The following is a 22,382-nucleotide window of genomic DNA, read 5'->3' as shown; positions in this document are numbered from 1 at the left end:
CAGAATAAAGGGAAGGAAGCTCCTCACTCAGAGAGGAAAGAAGAAAGCCCACAGGGAATAGGGAAACAATAAGGAAGAATAAGGAGGGAATTCACATACTTCATGAGAAGTTTGTTTGTTTTTTGTTATTTTGTTTGTTTGTTTGTTTGTTTGTTTTGTCCAGCATCATTCTCCCCCCCCCCCCCCAGTGCTCAATGCTATTCAAACCTCACTTAAGGTTCTTAAACTACCTCAACATTCGTAAATGTGAATTTACATTCCAGTAAAACTGGAAAACTAAAATTTGACATACCAACAAATTTACTCAATATTGATGTAACTACAAAATTTTATGTTAACACATGGCCTTTACAGAATTTGGCCTTTAGAAATTAGCTTACAAATACAAGGTTACTCTTTGCTCAACTGTCCTAACCTATTTAGTGTTACACCAACAGACTCCCCCTTTCCCACAGCTTTTACCATGAAGAGACAGGTGATTGGGGGGGCGGGGGGGGGAAGAGACTCACAAAAACCCCTCAAGTTCCCACCCAGGAAAAAAAAAAATGTTAACAGAACTATCCAATTGTTAAGTTTTATCAGCATATATAACACTGGAAATAGGTCATGGGCAATTCTGAAGCCTTTTACCTAAGTAGTATAACAGAAAGTTATAGTGTTGACCAAAAGAACACACAGGTTTCCCATTAAACTTTGTTATTTTAATGGTTTTCAAAATTCTGTGACAGATTTTTGGTCATGTTGTTTCCATTGAAAAGCACTGATTTTAAAAACTAATAATTTAAAAACTGCCACACACACAAAAGAACCAAATGGTCCACAAAACATTCTCCTTTCCTTCTGAAGGTTTTACGATGCAATAGTAATCATTAACCAGTCTTTTACTATTAAACTTAAATGGCCAATTGAGACAAACAGTTCTGAGACCGTTCTTCCACCATTGATTAAGACTGGGGTGGCAGCTGTTGGGAATAATGTTCATTTAGCCTTCTGAGCTTTCTGGGCAGACTTGGTGACTTTGTCAGCTCCAGCTGCCTTCTTGTCCACTGCTTTGATGACACCCACAGCAACTGTCTGTCTCATGTCACGAACAGCGAAATGGCCCAGAGGAGGGTAGTCAGAGAAGCTCTCAACACACATGGGTTTGCCAGGAATCATATCAACGATGGCAGCATCACCCGATTTCAAAACTTGGGGCCATCTTCCAGCTTTTTTCCAGAACGACGATCAATCTTCTCCTTCAGCTCAGCAAATTTGCAAGCATTGTGAACTTGTGTGACAATCCAGCACAGGTGCATATCCAGCGCTGATCTGGCCCGGGTGATTCAGGATAATCACCTGAGTTGTGAAGCCAGCTGCTTCCATTGGTGGATCATTTTCGCTGTCACGAGCTGCATTGCCAAGGTTAACATCTTTGACAGACACGTTCTTGACGTTGAAGCCCACCTTGTCCCCAGGAAGAGCTTCACTCACAGCTTCATAGTGCATTTCAGTTGTAACATTGACTGGAGCAAAGGTGACCACCATGCCCGGCTTGAGAACACCAGTCTCCACTCTGCCCACAGGGACAGTACCAATGCCACCAATTTTGTAGACATCCTGGAGGGGCAGACGCAGGGGCTTGTCAGTTGGGCGAGTTGGTGGCAGGATGCAATCCAGAGCTTCAAGCAGTGTGGTTCCACTGGCACTGACATCTTTATGGGTGACCTTCCATCCCTTGAACCAAGGCATATTAGCACTTGGCTCCAGCATGTTGTCACCATTCCAACCAGAAATTGGCACAAATGCTACTGTGTCAGGGTTGTAGCCAATTTTCTTAATGTACGTGACAACTTTTTTTTTTTTTTTTTTTTTTTTTTTTTAACAATTTCCTTGTATCTTTTCTGGTGTAGGGTGGCTCAGTGGAATCCATTTTGTTAACCCCAACAATCAGCCATTTCACACCCAGCGTGCAGGCGAGAGGGCATGCTCAAGGGTCTGTCCATTCTTGGAGATGCCTGCTTCAAATTCACCAACACCAGCAGCAACAATCAGGACAGCACAGTCAGCCTGAGATGTGCCTGTAATCATGTTTTTTATGAAGTGTCTGTGCCCTGGGGCATCAATGATGGTGACATAATACTTGCTGGTCTCAAATTTCCACAGGGAGATATCAATGGTGATACCTTGCTCACGTTCGGCTTTCAGTTTATCCAAGACCCAGGCATACTTGAAGGAGCCCTTCCCCATCTCAGCAGCCTCCTTCTCAAATTTCTCGATGGTTCTTTTGTCGATCCCACCACATTTGTAGATGAGATGGCCGGTAGTGGTAGACTTGCCGGAATCTAAATGCCCAATGACGACGATGTTGATATGAGTTTTTTCTTCCTTTCCCATCTTGAGTTATGGTGGTTTTCAGGACACCTGTGTTCTGGAGGCAAACCCATTGGGGGAAAAAAAAAAAAAAAAAAGCTTCATGTGAAGTTTGAGCTCAGGACTTGCTATAGTAACCAATCTAAGGGGATAGTAACTAACCAAAGGGGATATCAAGGCACAAAGATCTGAAACCTTTATAAACTGAAGGAAAAGGGACTCAGTGGGACTCTTTTTCCCTTCCTACATGGGAGTCTGTGCTTGTTTCTAAATAAATGTTCACCTTTTACTATTTACTATACCTCCTTTCGTCCGTGGTTTCATTCTACAACTCGGCCAGACAAGAGCCCGGGAAACATCCTGCCCAGGGGAACACTGCACATTCTATTCCAACTTCCCGTATTTACAGCCAAGCTTGAGCTGCACAAATTCACACATATCATCTCACACACATATTTCACCACAATGTAAGGAAGAGGCATCAGGAACTGAGAGAAAATAAATGGTTTTACAGCAGCTCTAGGACCAGCATTTTTTTAAAATTCTGGTGTCTCTGATTCCAAAGTGCTTCTTCCTTGTATAGCATGTTAGGATTTTGTGTACAATTTCCTTAATTCTTACAACCATTTTGTGATGTGAAAAGCCCATATCTTAATATCTAAGAAATCAAACATATTCCCTCTTCACTCTAAATTTCAGAAAAAAATGTCCCATTGTGAGACAGTTCACAACCAAACCATAAGTTGTTCCACATTAATCTCTGGGGCCTCCATGATACTGTTAATACTCTAGTTATCCTATATAATAAAAGGCTAATATGAAAATCGACTGAACAGCAAGATGACAGGTCACTATGACGTGCATTGACCACCAGGGTGCAGACACTCAATGCAGGAGCAGACCCCTGGTGGTCATTACGTTCCCACAGTGGGCGGGCCACTCAGCCAGAAGCCAAGCTCATGGCTCTGTGAGCACAGCTTCAGTGGCGGGAACCTTTCCCACCTCTGCAGCAGCACCAAGGATATCCTAAGCCAGCAGTAGAACATTCTCCAAGAGCTCCCAGACTGCAAGAGGGTGCAGGCTGGGCTGAGGACTCCCCTGAGTGCACGAATTCCGTGCACTGCACCTCTAGTTATTAATAACAGGAAAGAAGTAAAAGCAAGAGTAGATAATATAGGCATTCCATTTATATAGCTTTGCTGGGAAGCTACAGTTAACATTCTCCAAGTCTGTCCTCTAGACCTTACTTGCATGAGGTGGGAAATGTCAAGCCCATGTGCCATACAGTAAGAAGGCCTGCAAAATCATCTGGTCTGGTCCTGCCCAAAGACATTAGAGGTGTTAATTAAATTTTGGCCAAATACAATAGGCCAGTTTTTAAGTTGATCATTTCATACGGCCGGCAAATGGTGCTGTAAATATCCAAATGGCCCTTGGCAGAAAAAAGTTCCCCACCCCCAATCTACGTGATTTGGGATGATGCTTATCTGTCAGTCACACCTGGGAGCAAATCAGTGAGTGGCCAGAATAGTGTGGCCACTGCAAGGGTGCAAAATCTTCACTCCTGAACAAAGGAAGTTCTCTCTCTTGGATCTTGCATTTTTGGTCCTTTTACTCCTTTGGGATTCCTGTTGTGGAGCGGTGAGGGTAGGGGGGCAGTGCACCCCCTGCATTCACCCATGGAGCTCACAGCCATGTGGAACCTACATAATGGACTATAATTAGCCTAGTAATACATCAAACTCAGCTCCACCCTAGAATAGAAATCTCGGACACTGGCCCTGCTTTTAGCTCTACTAAACCCCCAGCTATGTATTTTCCAGGAATGAAGAAACATGAGACTATGCAAACAGGGATTTATTTCCACACAAATAAAAACCATTCATTCTCCCATGCAAGTCTTAGAAAATACCTTTTCTGAAGATATCTTAAGAACCCCATTCCCACTAGTAATGGAGGATTTCACCTATCTAATCCTCTGCGATGTTGCAAATTCCCCACTTCCCTTTTTTGGGAAATAATGCAGAGAAAGAGTGAGTAAAGAAGGAGGGCAGGCAAGAACCCAGGCATTCACCCGTCCCTACCATGTGGTAGCCATGATGTCCTATTATTTTTCACATATTAACTTATTAAACATATCCTCCCCACTACCCAATGGTAAATCCTAATCTTAAATTGGTGAAATAATTTTTTTCAGAGATTCCAAGAAAACCCAGAGGTGCTACTGAAATAAAACGTTACTTCTGCATACTCAAAAATAATTGCTCTTCCCATTACACTATTAAGATATATCTACCCCCTCTTCTCTCTTCCTAGAATAAAACTTTAATATAACAGAATTTCAGGGAACAGAGCAAGAGCTCTATTCCGCACTATAGACAAATGCCTCTTGGGCCACCCTGGCTTTGGTCCCAATTAATACCAGAACGTATATGACTGCATCCCTCAAAAACCTCACTGCTAGCCATACTTGAACTGCTATTCTTTCTCTGTCTCTTTGCTGCTGAGCTCTGTAGTTGGGTTTCACCACTTTTGATTTCCCTGAGCATCTTTCTGATGAATTCACAGTGAAATAACTAAGGGTTATAAAGGGGAACTGAAAAAATTTACGGTATTGTGATTGGAAAATTAAATGTAATTGCCTTACAACACTCTTTATTTAAAATGCAAATATTAATTACAGATTGCTTTACTTTAAATATTGCATAGACATTCTCACTAAGAACTGCTAGTTTATAATCCATTCAGGCACAAAACAGAAACTTTGAAATCTAGGACGCATTAAAAGGACTACTTTATATAAAAGAGTTGGAAATTTTCATTCTAATGTTTTCTCTCATTTTAATGAGATTCTCGGTAGTTTTAAGTGCTGTATTTATCAGTGTAGATTTATCAAAATAATAAGAGGTTTAGGCCACCACATACTTCAATGATTGTCAAATGTATTCTAAGTGATTTAATGTCCATCAAAATTTTATTTTGAAATATAAAACACTCAGACACATAATAAATAAATGATCAGTCAGTGATCTAGCACAACTAGAAAAATCACATTGATTATAAATTATTCAAAGTGAATGGTGTCTCAGCAAAATCTTTATATCATTTCTGTTTGAAAATTAGATAAATAAGAAGGAAAAGTGAAGATTGTAAATGGGTTTCCATGGTCAAATTGATATTATGTTTTAAATACCTATTAATAGTTACAAGAAAATAATGTAACATAAGCACAACTATTTATAATAATTTGGCTATATCAACTGAGAAAAATAAAATCAAGAATGTTCCATTAAAATTATTAATTTTGTATGTTAGAACAACAACTTTTCCAGGAATCTAATGTGCTATGACTATAAATCTTGATAAGCTTGAAGGTATTTTCAAAGAAACAGTAAGATGAATTTAGTACTTTTTAAAAAATAGAAAAAGGAGCAGATATATAAAGCTTAATATACTTTAAGCATGTAACTTTTTTAAATAACTAAATAATAAATATATAAGTGGATTAGATAGTTACAAACAATTTATATAGACATATTTATATGTCATTGAGAAAGAGAGATAGGGGAGGGAGAAAGGGAAAAAGAGGGAAGGAAAGGAGATATTGGATTGGGCGAACTTTTAAAATTAATACTTCTCTTGGATTATGCTAATTGAACAGGAATATTCAGCAAAAATCAAAATGCCAATCATCTGACAGAAGGTATAACATATTCATGTACAAGGGTTGACTTAAAAACCTGCATTAATGTGAAGTGATCTTTGCAGTTTTGTCCAGCACATCTAATAAGTATTTATTGCTTTGGGTAAACACATTCCTTTGGGTAAATTCATTTAAGGATGGCTTAAGCATATCTGGCTCAAGTGGTTCAATCTATTGTATATCTGAGGTTGAGGTTAACAGGTTATAGTTATTAGTTCAGAAATGTATCAGTGACTCACTTCCTGTCACTAAAATGCAAGAGATTTACTGTGGCTTTCAAGAAAGATATGTATCTTCTCTGTGAGAGAATTTCTAGAAGGGCCCTTCTCTCTTTCTGGTCTTGACAAGAAAACACATATTCCTGATAGTGGTTGGCAGCATCACTACTTAAATAGGGAAAAATAAGAATAAAGCTGACACTGTCAAAAGTAGATTGGAGAGACATAGATAAGCTCAGTTCTTGTTGAATGGAATGAGTCACTGTACCAAACCAGGTTCAAAGAGCCTTTTATCTTTGGATTTTCCTCATATGTGAACCAGTGAACTCTCCTCACTGTTGAGGCCACTTTGAGCTGATTTTCTCTTACTTGGAATCAAACCCATTAAAAATAACATAGTTAGTTAACAAAGTACCAATTTAGTCAAAAAATATGTTCCCAGCTTCTACTTCTGTTTATTTTTTTTACTTCTGTTTATTTTTTTAAATTTACCTTTATTGTTGAAATTATTACAGATATACCCCTTTTCCCCAACTGACCCCTTCTAGCCTGCCAGCTTCTACTTTTAAGAAGTACTATTCTGAGCACATGTTGTAGTAATGGCAATGCAGATCCCAGCCTACAATCCTACCCAGCCATGGAACCCAGATTACTTTTCAGTCCAACTGCTGAACACAGTCTCCAGCCCCACCTAATTGTAGAGTACAATTAAAGGCCCTCCTCAGCCACAGGGCCTAACCAGTGACCTTGACCAAAGGCAAAATGCAGCTACCTGATTGTAAAGACCAGGCTGTGTTGCTGCTGCACAATTTTGAGGAACAGCTTGAGGTCCCATATAACCATAAAGTCCAACTTATATTCCTGCTTGAACATGAAGTCCAACCAGTGCAATCATACACGTGGGTAGCATAGCCCAAGGCTCAACATAACCATGAGTGATTATGAAGCACAGCCCACAGCTTTGCCCAACTAAGGACCCCATCCAGCAGACCCACTTGAAAACAAAGCCTGGTCAGCTGGCCCATCAACCACCTAATAGCACCCCAATCCCCAAATTCAGAGTATAAGCCGTGGCCTTACCCAATTAGAGACCCTGATAGCAAAGACTTGATAGCTTACAAATGATGATGACCCATGTAGTACCACAAGTTGTGCAAATGATGAAGGTCTTTGGGAATTTTGTGGAAGAGCCACATTCAAGGGGCCAAAGAGCTGTATGTGGCTTGCGAGATGCAGTTTGCCAACCACAGTCCTAGGTTAAGGAAAACTAAGGAGAAAATAAACAAATGGGACTACATCAAAATAAAAAGCTTCTGCACAGCAAAAGAAACCATCAATGAAATAACAAGAAAGCCCACCTGCATGAGAGAGCATATTTGCCAATGTTATCTCCAATAAGGGTTTAATCTCCAAAATTTACAGGGAACTCATACAACTTAACAAAAAAAAAGATAAAAATCAAATTTAAAAAATGGGCAAAGGACCTAAATAGATACTTTTCTAAAGAAACTATATAGAAGGCCATGAGACATATGAAAACACTAGAGGTCCAGTGCACAAAATTCATGCACTCAGATGTTTTTGTCTGCGCCCTCTCGCAGTCCAGGAGCCTTGGAGGATGTCCGACTGACGGCTTAGGCCTATGGGGAACAGATCTAAGCCAGCAGTCGGACACCCTTAGTACTGCCGTGGAGCTGGGGGAGGCTCCCACCACTGCTGCTGCACTCCCCAGCTGCAAGTCTGGCTCAGGGCTGATAGTCAAGACATAGAAGCAACCTAGGTGTCAATCAATAGATAATAGATAAAGAAAATGTGGCTTATATACATAAAATGTAATCTTCTGCTATAAATAAGGAAATTCTACCATTTGCATCAGCATGGATGAAACCTCAGGGATATCAGGAGTGGGGAACATCTGGCCTGAAGCCAATATAAGACTCTCAAAATCATTTGGTCTGGCCCCTGCCAAGGCATTAGCAATAAGTTAATTAAATATTTGACCATATATAGCAGAGTAATTTTTAAGTTGATAATTTTGTATGGCCCTCAAATGATGTTATAAATATCCAAATGGGAAAAAGGTTCCCCAGCCCTGTTAAGTGAAACAAGTCAGACAAAGACAAATATCTACTTTGTGATTTCAAGTATACATAGATGGAATCTAAAAACACGCACACCACCACCAACAACAACAGAACTCATAGAAAGAGGGTAAATTCTTTCCCAAGGTGGGGCCTGAAGTGGGGATGGTGGGGAGGGGGCATGGAGGTGGTCAAATGAACATACTTCCAGTTATAAAATGAATGATTTCTGGGGATATATTGTATAACGTGGTGACCACAGTTAACAATTTTGTATTGTATACTTAAAAGTTAAGAGAATAAATCTAAAGTTCTCACAATGAAAAAAGGTAATTATATGAGGATGTAACTAAAAAAAAGGAAGAAAATTTTCAGAATACCATGGATATAAAAATGTCCCACAAGTCTTCAGAAGAACACATACATGCAATATCTTATTTAATAATAGACAAACATGTAAATTAACCCTATCTCTCCTATACCCACAGCCAATCAGAGTGAGTATGCAAATTAACCCAACAAAGATGGAGGCTAATTGCATAGGCACACAGCAGCCTGGGTCCTGGGAATATCCTTGGTACCCAGGTCACTCTGAGCTAGGCCCCACATGGGCCCTGAACAGCATGGGAAGGGCCTGAGCCAGAAGGTTCCTGGGCAGGACTGAGCCTGAGATCAGAGCTGAGGGGGCCCCTGCCCAAGCCTAAAGCCTCAGCCAGAGACTTTAGGCTTGGACAGGGGCAGATCCAGCCATTAGAGGGAACTGGGGGGCCTGCCCAGGCCTAGAGCATCGTCAGAGGGAGCTAGGGGGCCCCGTGCCCAGGTCCTGAGGCTTTAGGCCTGGGCTGGGACAGAGCCAGCAATTGGAGGGAGCTGGGGGTCCCCTTCACAGGCCGAAAGCCTTGGCCAGAGGCTTTAGACCTGGGCAGGGGCAGAGCCAGCAATTGGAATCTGGGGGGCCCCTGCCCAGGTCCCGAGGCTTTAGGCCTGGACAGGGGCCGAGTCCGGTGATTGGTGTGAATTACAGAGGAAACACCTTTTCTGACTGCTCATTGGCTAAGCTCTCTGTATGCCACTGGTAATATTCTTAGTAACTTGGGTAATAAGAATCCAAAAAAGTGATCTAGGGTTTTTGCACTACACTCCTGGAGAAAAAAAAAGGAAGGTCTGCTGCTGGAGGACTAAGAAATGTCATATCCTGCCCTCGGTAGTTTGACTCAGTGGATAATGCCTTGGCCTGCCAACAGAAGGGTCTGGGTTGATTCTGATCAAGGGCATGTACCTAGGTTGCAGGTTCCTCCCTGGAAGGGCACAGGTCAGGGCTCATGCAGGAGGCAACCAATCAAAGTGTTCCTCTCACTTTGATGTTTCTTTTTGTGTTTCCCTTTCTCTTCCATTCTCTAAAAATCAATGGAAACAGCCAAAACTGGTTTGGCTCAGTGGTAGAGCGTAGGTCTGTGGACTGAAAGGTCCCAGGTTCGATTCCGGTCAAGGGCATGTACATTGGTTGTGGGCACATCCCTGGTGGGGGGTGTGCAAGAGGCAGCTGGTCAATGTTTCTCTCTCATCGACGTTTCTGGCTCTCTATCTCTCTCCCTTCCTCTCTATAAAAAATCAATAAAATATATATTTTTAAAAAAATCAATGGAAACATATCCTCAGCTGAGGATTAAAAAACAAAAAAGAAAGAAAGAAAAAATGCATATCCTATGAAAGACACATCTTGAAAATGCCTAAATAAAGTTATTATTTTTTTTCTTGGTGAAGGGACTGGAGTCTGTGTTGATGAAAATACTTTGGTGGCTGTGGTGACTGGCAGTGGCTGCAGCAGTGGGGTGAAAGGGCTGGAGCCTTCCCTTGATCAGTCTGGTTGCCTCCCACAAAAGGAGGCATAATGCCTTGGCCTTATAAGGGAGCTGGGGGTGGCCCTGCTTTGGGAGCAGGCCTATGCTGTCAGTAGGACATTCCCTGAGGGCTCCCAGGATGTGAGAAGGGGTAGGCTGGGCTGAGGGACCCCCCATCCTAGTGCGCGAATTTCATGGACTGGACCCCTAGTATTTATATATACAAACAATTGTATTACTGTTTTGAAATTATGTAGTGAAAATAATTTTAAATTAGAATAATATGTAACAATACAAAACCAATGTTAAAAGAAGAATAAGAATATTTTGAAACAAACAAGGTCACAAGAACTTTCCTTTTGAAGCAAACCTTCTAAAGAAATAAATAAAATATATGCTGTACCAAAAGCAAGAGGAAAACCAAGAAGAAAGAAGTCATGGAATCTAGGAAGCAGTAATTTACGTTCCCAAGGGGAAAATGATGAGTGTTGGGGCAGGGAAGAAGACCTAATGCATTTGATTATGAGAAAAGTTTTATAGTTCTATCAGAACGTAGGCCAAAAAACAACACAAAAAGACAAGTATCTTCCAAGAAAAACAAGGTTGTATATCAAATATTATCATTAAATGCAATGGAGTTCACTGATCAACAATATTTATATATTTTCAATATTATCATGTTAACAATATTATCAGAGGAGAGAGACAAGAGATTGATTTTAAAAATTATAACCCTTAGGTACTACTTGACTTCTAAATTTCTCCATCTATTTCTATGATTAAGAAGTCAAATTTAAGTAAAAGAAACCCAGAACAACTTAAATGCTTGAAAGTTTTTCCAAGCTTTTTATTGTATTTCACATAAGCTTAATTACAAGCTTCTAAAATGAGAAGCTAAGCCAAATTATTTCTGTTATCTCCCACTTCTGTTTTTGTTTGTTTGTTTGTTTATGAATCTATGCATCTGTTCATAGCTATGATTTCTTTCATTCCACTGAGAAAGCATGAATGTGCACAGGCGTAAACCATGAAATTCAATTTGGAGCTCTTTTCCAGAGATCACATTTGCTAAGTTAATAGATTGTTTTCAAGACCCACCTAGGAATAATTCTTCAATTATTATTGGTATCTTGTAGCCAATCTTCATTTCTGCACTATGAGCCTTATGAATGCCCGGTGAATTGCATGACAGAATGATCTTTGAAGGAGGAGATGATTCTCTGAGATAGGAAGCAGACCCCATTTCCTGACTTGCACACATTCTCTCTGAATGACTTGAAAAACATAGTTTTCTTTTTCTTAATTTATAGAGTCACACTTTTTGAAAATAAACTTTGTTCTAAAACTAATTATAGAAGAAGAAACCCTGACAAGGTAGATTCCAAAATCAAATAAACACCATTTTCACACTGAAGGTCAAATTTACAAAATGTCTCTCAACACTCAAGTCAGCTGTGAACTTTATCAAACAAGATATAGGTGTATTGAGGCAATCATTTTGATTTGTAACCCAACTATAGAGAATATGCTCTACCAGGAAGTTTTTCTAACACTACATCACATTTTCCTAACCGATATGAAAGCTGAAAAAGCAAAACCAATTGGGCAGCCGAAACCGGTTTGGCTCAGTGGTAGAGCGTCGGCCTGTGGACTGAAAGGTCCCAGTTTCGATTCCAGTCAAGGGCATGTACATTGGTTGCAGGCACATCCCTGTTAGGGGGTGTGCAAGAGGCAGCTGGTTGATGTTTCTCTCTCATCGACGTTTCTAGCTCTCTATCTCTCTCCCTTCCTCTCTAAAAAGTCAATAAAATATATATTAAAAAAAAAACCAAAACACAATTGGGCATAGTTATGCATGAAAAATTTAGGTACACAAGCTTCAACTTATACAAAGCATCTTAGAAACCAAGAGCAATTATATCTGAGCCTTCCCATTGAATGATCTATAATAATAAAAGCATAATATGCTAATTAGACCAGATAGCCTAATTACCTTCCAGATAATCTTCCAGATGAAGCCAGAGCTACACAATTTTCATGCATCAGGCCTCTAGTTAATGTAATATTATAGACACCATCATTTGAATTTTGTCCTTTTTGTGTGTGTGTGTGTGAGTCAATCAATCTATTTTAACTTAATACAGGGAGATATCAATATTTTTTCCTCAAGATAGAAAAGAGTTTTTTAAAACAATGGAAGTGTGTCTGATGTACATTTGTAGTCACCATAGTTTAAGATGTGGTGAGAAGTACTATATCTCATTTAAAATATTTTCAACCTTCAACAGAAATTTAAACTAACAGGGGAAAAAAGCTAAAGCTAATATTGTAATATCTAAGCATCTCTGTGGTAACAGTCCATGTTCTGTGAGCTCTGGGGGCCAGGGTTAAACTCTCCAAAAGAACAAGAATTATTCCTAGTACATTCCTTCTTTAAAAATAAATCACTTCTATGTCTCTGATTCTGTTTTTGTTCATCAGTTTATGTTGTTTATGAATTCATTTGAGCAAAACCAATGGACACAGACAGTAGGGGAGTGAAGGTCTGTGCTGGGAGGTGAGGGTGGCCAAGGAGAGGTCAATGGGGGGAATACTTTAAACAATAAATAATTAAAAATCAATAAATCACTGCTCACATATTTCTTTGACATCCTAAATAAGATAAGATGAAAGATTTGATACCAAAGCATTCATTAGCTTTAAAATTCAGGACTTGCAATGGTTGTGTATCTGTGGCTATTAGGACATTTTTAGTTATAAAGGTGAAAAACCTGAATAAAATTAGTACTTTTTTTTTTAAGATGAAAAGTCCAGTCTAGAGTATGAAGCACTGTCACATAATTCAGTTTCATTCTCTCACCTCCTCCATCCCTTGTGTCGGCTTAATCTCAGATTTTTTCATTGGTTCTTAAGAAATCCAGTTATGCCTCCTTCTTGATATCAGGGAGCCAAATGGGGAAACCAAAGCACATGCTTCCCTCCCCCAGCAGTCCCAGCAAATATGTCTTTAGCTCTGACTGGTTTTAAGTTAATCATTCAACCAACCCTGGCGGCCAAAGAAATATGGTGCTGGGAAGAGCCAAGACTGAGTTACAGGTGTAAGGATTCAGCACATAGAATGGGACTGTGAAATACTACCATTATTATTACTACTACACTACTACTATTAATAATGATAATAAATATATACAATTTATATTTGCCCCAAGCTTCTGTTCATATTTTCTCTTTGATTCTGTTTTCTGGTGCAGAGCTTCCTAAAACCCTATAATTTCCTGAGTGACAGGAATGTCTGACAGAGAACTCCTAAATATCTTAGAATTTCTTTGGTGTTAGAAGCATTTTTTTGTTCTAATGAGGTGGCTCTCTCTGGGCTCTTGAATGGTGGATGATCACCAGAAAGAGCAGGCATAGCTAGAAACGTGGGACTGTCAGCCCCACTCCTCTTTTCCAGACAGGGGCGGGGGGTAGGAAATTGAATGAATAATTGATTATATCTACATGATGAAGCCTCCATAAAAATCTCAAAAGTATAGAGTTCAAAGAGCTGCTAGGTTAGTAAATAAATCCATGTGCCAGGAGGGAGGTGCATATAATAAGAGTTAAATGAATAGCATGGACAATAAGAATTTTAGTTTTAGCATTTTTCTTCCATGATAGCATTTCCATGTCATGAGATATTGCAGAAGTGGTCAATTCAGATTTCATCAGACTCAAGAAACATATTACATAAACAAGAGTGTCCCTGCCCTGGCTGGTGTGGTTCAGTTGGCTGAGTGTCATCTCATGACCTGAGAGGTCACTGATTTGATTTCTAGTCAGGGCACATGCCCGGTTGTGCTCTTGATCCCCAGTAGGGAGTATGCATGAGGCAGCTGATGGATGTTTGTCTCTCTTTATTGTTTCTCCCTCTCTTTTCCTTCCTCTCTCTAAAAATCAATAAAAACATATGGGGGGGGGGGGGAGAAAAGCACCCCAGTGCATTATTTCTTCATTTCTATCGATAGCTCATTTAGCTCTCTCTCATCTATAAATCCATTTGATGTCAGAAAATGATTTTCCAGTCATATTGATTGATATTTTTACTTTGTTTTATCATAAAAAGGAGTATTCTTTAGAATAACATTTACTCTTCATCATTAAATTTTTAAAGAATTCACTTAATTCTTTGCATAGGAAACTGGGGACATTGTAATTCTGTTCATTCAATTTCTGAATAACTGTATGTAAAATATACTAGAGAAAGTAATGTAATATAATTGCTTTAGAGAGGGCAAATTTTCAAGTCTGCCTCTGATGCAAAGGTTGGTATCTTAGGACTGTGTATGATTAGACCAGAAGCCTAATGGATCAAGATCATAGCCAGTTCTCACATCACCAAGTTAGGTTTGGAAATATGCTTGGAGACTGTGCCCTGCCCATGTTTTGAGGGCCGTATCAATGCTATAGATTGAATAGCATCCCCTTTCCAAATTCATATGTTGAAGCCCTACCCCCAAATGTTGTGGTATTCAGAGATAAGGCCTTAGAGAGGGACATAAATAGGTTTAGGAGAGTTCAAGAGCATAAGGCCATTATGATGAGATTAGTGCCTTTATAAGAGACACCAGACAATCCTCCCTCCCTCCCTCCCTTCCTTCTTTCTTCTCTTTCTTTCTTTCTCTCTTGCCCAGCAATGTAAGGACATAAGAAAAGTTGCCCATCCAACAAGCCAGAAAGAGAGTCTTCACCAACCAAGCTGGTACCTTGACCTTGGACTTCTAGCTTCCAGAACCATGAAAACAGCAAACCAACCAACAAACAAAAACAACTTCAATGTTTAAGCTACCCAGTGCATAATATTTTGTTTTGGCAACATGAGCTAAAGGACCACTTCCTCATCTGAGGGATTTCTTTATTTTTTTATTTTTTTTTAAATATATTTTATTGATTTTGTACAGAGAGGAAGGGAGAGAGATAGAGAGTTAGAAACATCGAGAAAGAGAGTCATCGATCAGCTGCCTCTTGCACACCCCCTACTGGGGATATGCCCGCAACCAAGGTACACGCCCTTGACCGGAATCGAACCCAGGACCCTTCAGTTCCCAAGCCGACGCTCTATCCATTGAGCCAAACCGGTCTCGGCTCATCTGAGGGATTTCTCTGAAGAAGCCCGAGGCATCTCATCCTGCAACCTGGAAAATGCCAAGAAATTAATTAATACTCTCCCACCATCAGCAACTCTCAACCACTGGTGGATGGTGTCTGACTCTTGTCCTCTGGAGAATAACTCTTAGGGTATGTTCTAAATCATTTTTCACCCATAATGGAAGCTGGCTTGGTGACTGGCACAGCTGTTTTTGGCTGCTTTTCCTTTGTTTCCCTCTGTTGTCATATCCCTACCCTATGATGGGAATTTCCTGTGCCTCTCAAACTATTGGCACTTGAATCTTTCCTAGGGTCTGATTCTGTTGGAATACAAGACATGCTGATTCCTTTTTTTTGTTTTTTGGTTTTTTTTTGCCATTTTGTGGAGGGATACAGCAGATTGCCAGGGAGGGAAACACATACTTAGGTATCATCAACTTTTAGGAAAAGATCTAACTAAGCACATGCTCTAATCTGGTGGTTTAACAATATTTTTTTTCATTTATTTTTCTCCCCACAACACCCAGGCAGCAAATGCATGTTTGTGTTGAGTACGTAGGTATTTATTGTGAGTATTTTGTTGTTTATCTGCTGGGGCCACGCAGGGGCACCATGCTGAAAGGGATACTGCTCACTTGGTTTGTCTACAGTGCAAGCCTTAATCTTCACTGTAGCTGTTCACTGGGGATGCATATAGAGTACACACTGGCTCAGTCAGACCAGTTTTTGGATATTCAAATAATTCTAAATTTGTTGCTAAAAGGCTGCTTTCCTGACTCTCCTAGGTAGCCCTTCTTCCCTTTCCTTCTCTCGCCAAGCTGTCCAAAACCCTCCTGACCAGTCTCACTATCCAGATCTGACAGCTGAAGGGTTGATGCACACACACTAAATTTCAGCACTACATATAGAACAAATTAAGAAAAAATATATAGTTGCTCTTTAATGGCATCCTTTAATTAATTTGAACTACTGAGACTACTCAATAAATTCTATTTATTCTCAATTGTGCCATTACATGTGCAAAACATTCCTACCCACACCCACCACTTTTACCTTTGCCAGGTTGATTCTCCACTCCTGCTTATAATCAAAAGAATTTTAAATATTAAATAGTTATAGTTTATACCCCAGTAGACATAAACTGTGAAAACAGAAGCCATATCTACTTCTGTTCACCATTGTATTCATAGTGCCTATCCTAATGACACAAAGTAGGTAACTCATTTGTGAGTACATCAATGACTAGACTAAGTAAGGATCTAAAAATTGTATTTGTTTTGATGCCGAAACTGGTTTGGCTCAGTGGTAGAGCGTCGGTCTGCGGACTGAAAAGTCCCAGGTTCGATTCAGGTCAAGGGCATGTACATTGGTTGCGGGCACATCCCTGGTAGGGGGTGTGCAAGAGGCAGCTGTTCGATATTTCTCTCTCATTGATGTTTCTAGCTCTCTATCCCTCTCTCCTCCTCTCTGTAAAAAATCAATAAAATATATTTTAAAAAATAAATAAAAAATAAATAAAAATTGTATTGATTTTGCTATATAGAATATAAGATGATATATTTTGTCACATCAATCCTAAGTTTGACAACTTAATCTTTTTTTGCAAGTTATCATTTTATTATTGTGACATCTGTACTTTTCCTTGTACTTGAAGGGTGTCAACTCTATTACTGGTTTTGTTCTCTTCTACCTCAAGCATTCATTCAACAAACATATACCCTGTGTCCATCTGACTCCATGTTAGGTGCTCCAGGGCATTCAAATGGAAAAGTATGGTCACTACATTCAGAAATCATCTCTGTGATCTTCCCCAGGAATTCTTAATATCTTCTCTGCACCTCATAGAAACAAAGTGCACGTGAGGAAGAGAATTGTGATTGCCAGATGGCTTTCTAGTAATCCTGTATAATAAAAGCCTAATGTGCAAATCAATGGAATGGCAGAACAACTGGTAGAATGACAGCTTGCTATGATATGCACTGACCACCAGGGGGCAGATGCTCAACACAGGAGCTGTCACCAGCCTGCAGGCCCCAAGCCAGCCAAGGTAGGTGCCAGTGGGGGTCTTACCAATTGCCCTGCCAATTGCCTCCTACAGAGGGAGGCAACTGGTGGCTGAGCAATTGGGAGGTGGGGCTGGCCTGCAAGCAGGAGGTGACTGGTGGCAGTGATGGGAGGCAGAGCCAGCCAGTTGGCAGCACCAGGATGGCACATACCCCAATCACCCTGCCTGTCACCTCACAGATTGGCCCTGATCGCCAGCCAGAACTAGAGGCCCTATCAGTACCCAAATTTTCGTGCAGCGCCTCTAGTCCTATATAATAAAGAGCTGTAGGTATATGATCTTGCTCCAGACAGTATAAAAGTAAAGAGGAAACACAGTAATGAGGAAAAACTGGTAATGCCCAGCCAGTGTGGATTAGTGGCTGAGCATTGACCCATGAACCAGGAGGTCACAGTTTGATTCCCAGACAGAGCACATACTTGGGTGTGGACATGATCTTCAGAAGGGGATGTGCAGGAGGCGGTCAATGGATAATTCTCTCTCATCATTGATGTTTATAGCTCTCTCTCTCTCTCTCTCTGAAATCAATTTTAAGAAGCATATTTAAACAAACGACAGGAAAAAAAATTTCACTTCAAATGGTAATTTGTTGAAGGTAAAAAGAAAAAAAATGAAGACAGTCAACAAGCATGAAATTAGAACTGAAACACATGTTGAATTACCAGCAGTATCTTTAAAATCACATTTCACAAACAACCAATAATTTCTAAAATGTTAATTTATGAGCATCTTTTTTCATACAAATTGCCTATATTTGGCTATTGCTACATGAGTCTGTGTTTATGCCAGAGACTTAAGAAAGCAATGTTTTTGCACAGCATTCTTGTTTCCATTATTAATTTGGCTATTTATATTGGGGAAGTAAAATATATCCCACAAAATACTGGAGGTCCTGATCTTTAAATGTAAAATGCAGAATTTCAAGTATCCTGACTCATATTGATGTGGGGGAAATTAAATAAAAGGATTCATTTGCAAGTACACTGTACACATAGTGGACTTGATGCATTTAAAGATTGAAAACTAAGAGGTCACTACATCAAGAGAAATGTTTTCTATTGAAACAAAAATAGTGTAATAGTTCTGTGCACCAAACAAGACATTTTCAGTTTAATATCAACCACAGAAGCTGCTCTTCTCTTCTCCAAATTCTATTAACTCATCTCATTGGGAGAGATCACAGAGCAGAGAGATCAGAGCAGAAATCCATAGAGGGTGGAGGTTTCCTAAGATAACAGGCTACTCACAAAAATAACACAAAATATGGAAGAGGATCCAAGGATAATGGTACAGGTCAGGACTACAGAAGTAAGACCAGAGCAGAGGCAGCAACATTATGATACTCATTGGTTATGAATGCATCAGATATTTGTTATATATATGATTACATGCACATATACATAAAAAGGATATATACCTACATGTGACAAAATATGTCATCTTTTATTCTATATAGCAAAATCAATACAATTTTTACATCTTTATTTAGTCTAGTCACTAGTGTACTCACAAATGAGCTGCCAACTTTGTGTCATTAGGATAGGTACTATGGAGACAAGGGTGAGCAGAAGTAGATATGGCTTCTGTTTTCACAGTTCATGTCTACTGGGATGTAAACTATAACTGTTTGATATTTAGAATTCTTTTGATTATAAGCAGGAGTGGAGAATCAACCTGGCAAAGGTAAAAGTGGTGGGTGTGGGTAGGAATGTTCTGCACATGTAACTGAAATGTGGAGGTAATTATTGAGGCATTATCAGAGCAGGCAGCAGTCACTCATCATTTCCAACTTTACTTTCCTCTTAGGTAGCTTGTTATCAGGCAGGCTCTCTCCATATCTTAGCCAAGGTGATGCCTTGTGCTCCAGGTGTATATGCGACTCAGTATCTATGATCTCAAACGGAGGTAAATGTCTCTTTCTCTGCTGTTTTATCTAAGATAGCTTTGTATTCACCTGGCAATTACTAAGGCACAAAAGACCGTTTATTCAGGTCTGTGGCTGGAGTAGGCGAAACTTCCCCCTCATATAAACCACTTAAAATGTGCCTCCATGCTAATGCTTCAGAAGAAGGAAAGAGGGATAATAAGCAGGCAAAAATAATTATAAATATTATAATATATAGCATTAACTATACTATAAATACTAGTATATACATATCGATATATTTCCTATAAACGATAATGAAAACATAAAAATTATTAATTTGAAGCGCTGAAATGTAATACTATAAAATAAAGTAAAACACAGTGAGAGCTCCTCTCGGGGAAAAATGGCCATTTCAGTTTGGGTGTTTACAAACAAACAACCAAGGCAGAGCTCCTGCATGGCTCCCTGCACCACGTCCCACCCCAGCCTCTCTGCAGGCCCCTCATGTGAGCGCTGCCCTGCCACAGAGCCCGGGAAGCACACTCTGAGCTGGCTGGGAGTTGTACGGCGGGATCTGGGAGCAAACCTCCGATGTGAGAATTTACTACCATTATGGGAAGATTAATAACCTTGTTGCTGAAACTCGGAGTCCTGGAGACACCAGCCCTTTGCAACCTTCAGCCCATGTTACCTGTAATCTGGGATGTATCCGTGCAAAATCTGCTATTTGGGATGTCTGATACTTTTCTGCCTACATTTTCTTCTAGGACTTTTATGGTTTCATGACTTACGTTTAAGTATTTTATCCAGTTTATTCTTGTGTATGGTGTAAGTTTGTTGTCTAGTTTCATTTTTTTGCATGTACTTGTCCAATTATTCAACACTATTTATTGAAGGAATTTATATAATGCAATACTATGTAGCTATAAAAAAAAATAAGTAACTCTTACCCTTTGAGGCAGTATGGAGAGACCTGGAGGGTATTATGCTAAGTGAAATCAGCCAGTCAGGTAAAGACAAGTATCACATGATCTTACGTATATGTGGAATCTAATAAAATAAAAAAATAAACTGATGAACAAAAAAAGATCCAGAGACATTGAAACATGCAACAAACTGATGTATTTCAGAGGGGAGGTGGGAGGTGGGAAGAGATTAACCAATTACCTTACATGAGTATATGCATAGCTCAAGCACAGACAACAGTGCAGGGAAGGCCTGCAGAGGAGAAGGGGAACAGCTGTAATACTTTCAACAATAAAGATAAATTTTCTTTAAAAAAGTGCAGGGAAAGTAACTAACAATAAAATTATAATAAACATCCCTAATACTTACACAGTAATTATTATATGGATGCAGTAATCATTTTAAAGTGAAGAAATGTTAGTAGCATTCCTTTAAAATTGGCAAAAAGCCATTTATACTCCAGCTATTACATATATTCACCAATTTACTGGAGGTTTTGGCTATGTGATAAGTCAAGAAAAATAAATTAAAGGTATAAAAATCAAAGAGAAATACAACTATTGTTAATTTTGTTTGATATAGTTGTCTATTTAAAAATTTAAAATGATATAGTGACTAATTATTACGTTATTAGATCTTAAAAAATGTTAGCAAGATGACTAGATATAAAATCAACACAATCAAATCAATTGTATCCTCCTATACCAGCAAAAGGTTGTTTGTTTTTTTAATATATATATATATATATATATATATATATATATATTTAAGTCCCGATTTCTTCCCCAAATAGGACTTTTTAAAAAAATATATTTTTATTGATTTTACACAAAGAGGAATTGAGAGGGACAGAGAGTTAGAAACGTTGATGAGAGAGAAACATCCACCAGCTGCCTCTTGCACACCCCCCACTGGGGATGTGCCCGCAACCAAGGTACATGCTCTTGACTGGAATCGAACCCGGGACCTTTCAGTCCGTTGGCCAACGCTCTATCCAATGAGCCAAACCGATCCCAGCCAGCAAAAGGTTTTTGAGGCACCATTTATAATATCAAAAGAAAACTATAATATGCATGTAAATAAATCTGAAAAAAGATGAGTAAGATATATAATTATAAATCTTTATTAAAGGCATTGAAAATTTCTCAGCAAATGAAGAGTTATGTCAAATTTATGCATGTACATGTTGCCATCTTGGACTATAAAATTGAGGTAATCTGTGATGGTCAACAAGATAGAGGAGCCAGGTCTTCAGTTCAGATTCTGGAGTATATATATCACAGATTACTAAATAATTAATTATTCAGTAGCTTGGGGGCAATTTGTGATTTTTACATTGTGCATGCCAAATGTATACCAGAGATTAACATCCAAGAAATGAATCAAATGATTTATTTAGAAGTGTTTTACTTCCTTCAAAGCTAGTTACTCTGGAAGATGGACATTTCCTACTTTTACAAATGATAGAATAAGTTGCATCAATGGTGTACTGATAAACATTTAATAATTGAATTGCCAAGAAAAGAAAAACCACACACAACACTTCCAATTTGTGGCATCACTGATTTTTGAGTTATAAATCCTTCCACCATCACCAATTTAAAGTTACCATTTGAACTTGCTGAAGGCGGATGGAAAGAGATGCATACCTTTAACTCTTGTGAGACAGTGCCAGGGCACCACTACCTGTGATGGTAGATTGACAGATGTAAAGTTCAAAAACTGGGTGGGCTGACCTCTTCTGATTTCCTGTCTTATGATACTATACCTTCAGCTTTGAGATTCTTCATATTTATTTGACTTCCATCACTTACACTATTAAAATCTAAAATAATAATTTCCTTAATAATTCCTAGATTGAATTTTCAACAAAAAACAAAAATAATTAGTTTTCCCAAACATGTAAAAACAAAAGGTCAGTTTTAATAACTGGTCAACTACAACTCAGATAGAATTACCTAATGACTGATAACTTTAAATGAAAGTTGCTATCAATGTTGTGTTTGATTATTTTATCTTTTACAACATAACTCAACCCTTATCCCTGTCTTGATCTTCCCGGTGGTTGCAGTTAGTGCTGTGAATTATTCGGCCAAGGTTCAAACACAAGGAACAAAGATAAAACAACATAAATGTGAACTTTGATGTGCTGCTGCTTCTTG

The 22,382-nt window shown here is 39.1% G+C and overlaps 1 pseudogene; it reads right to left on the bottom strand.

Annotated features, from left to right (window-relative positions):
• Positions 1–684: 684 nt before the first annotated feature.
• LOC118731180 lies at positions 685–2,391 on the bottom strand (annotated as a pseudogene).
• Positions 2,392–22,382: the final 19,991 nt, after the last annotated feature.

The sequence above is a fragment of the Pipistrellus kuhlii genome, unplaced genomic scaffold (assembly GCF_014108245.1).
Source record: "Pipistrellus kuhlii isolate mPipKuh1 unplaced genomic scaffold, mPipKuh1.p scaffold_m20_p_1, whole genome shotgun sequence".
NCBI classification, from domain to species: domain Eukaryota; kingdom Metazoa; phylum Chordata; class Mammalia; order Chiroptera; family Vespertilionidae; genus Pipistrellus; species Pipistrellus kuhlii.
The sequence above is the reverse complement of the archived record's forward strand: the minus strand, read 5'-3'. Positions and strand labels throughout refer to the sequence as shown.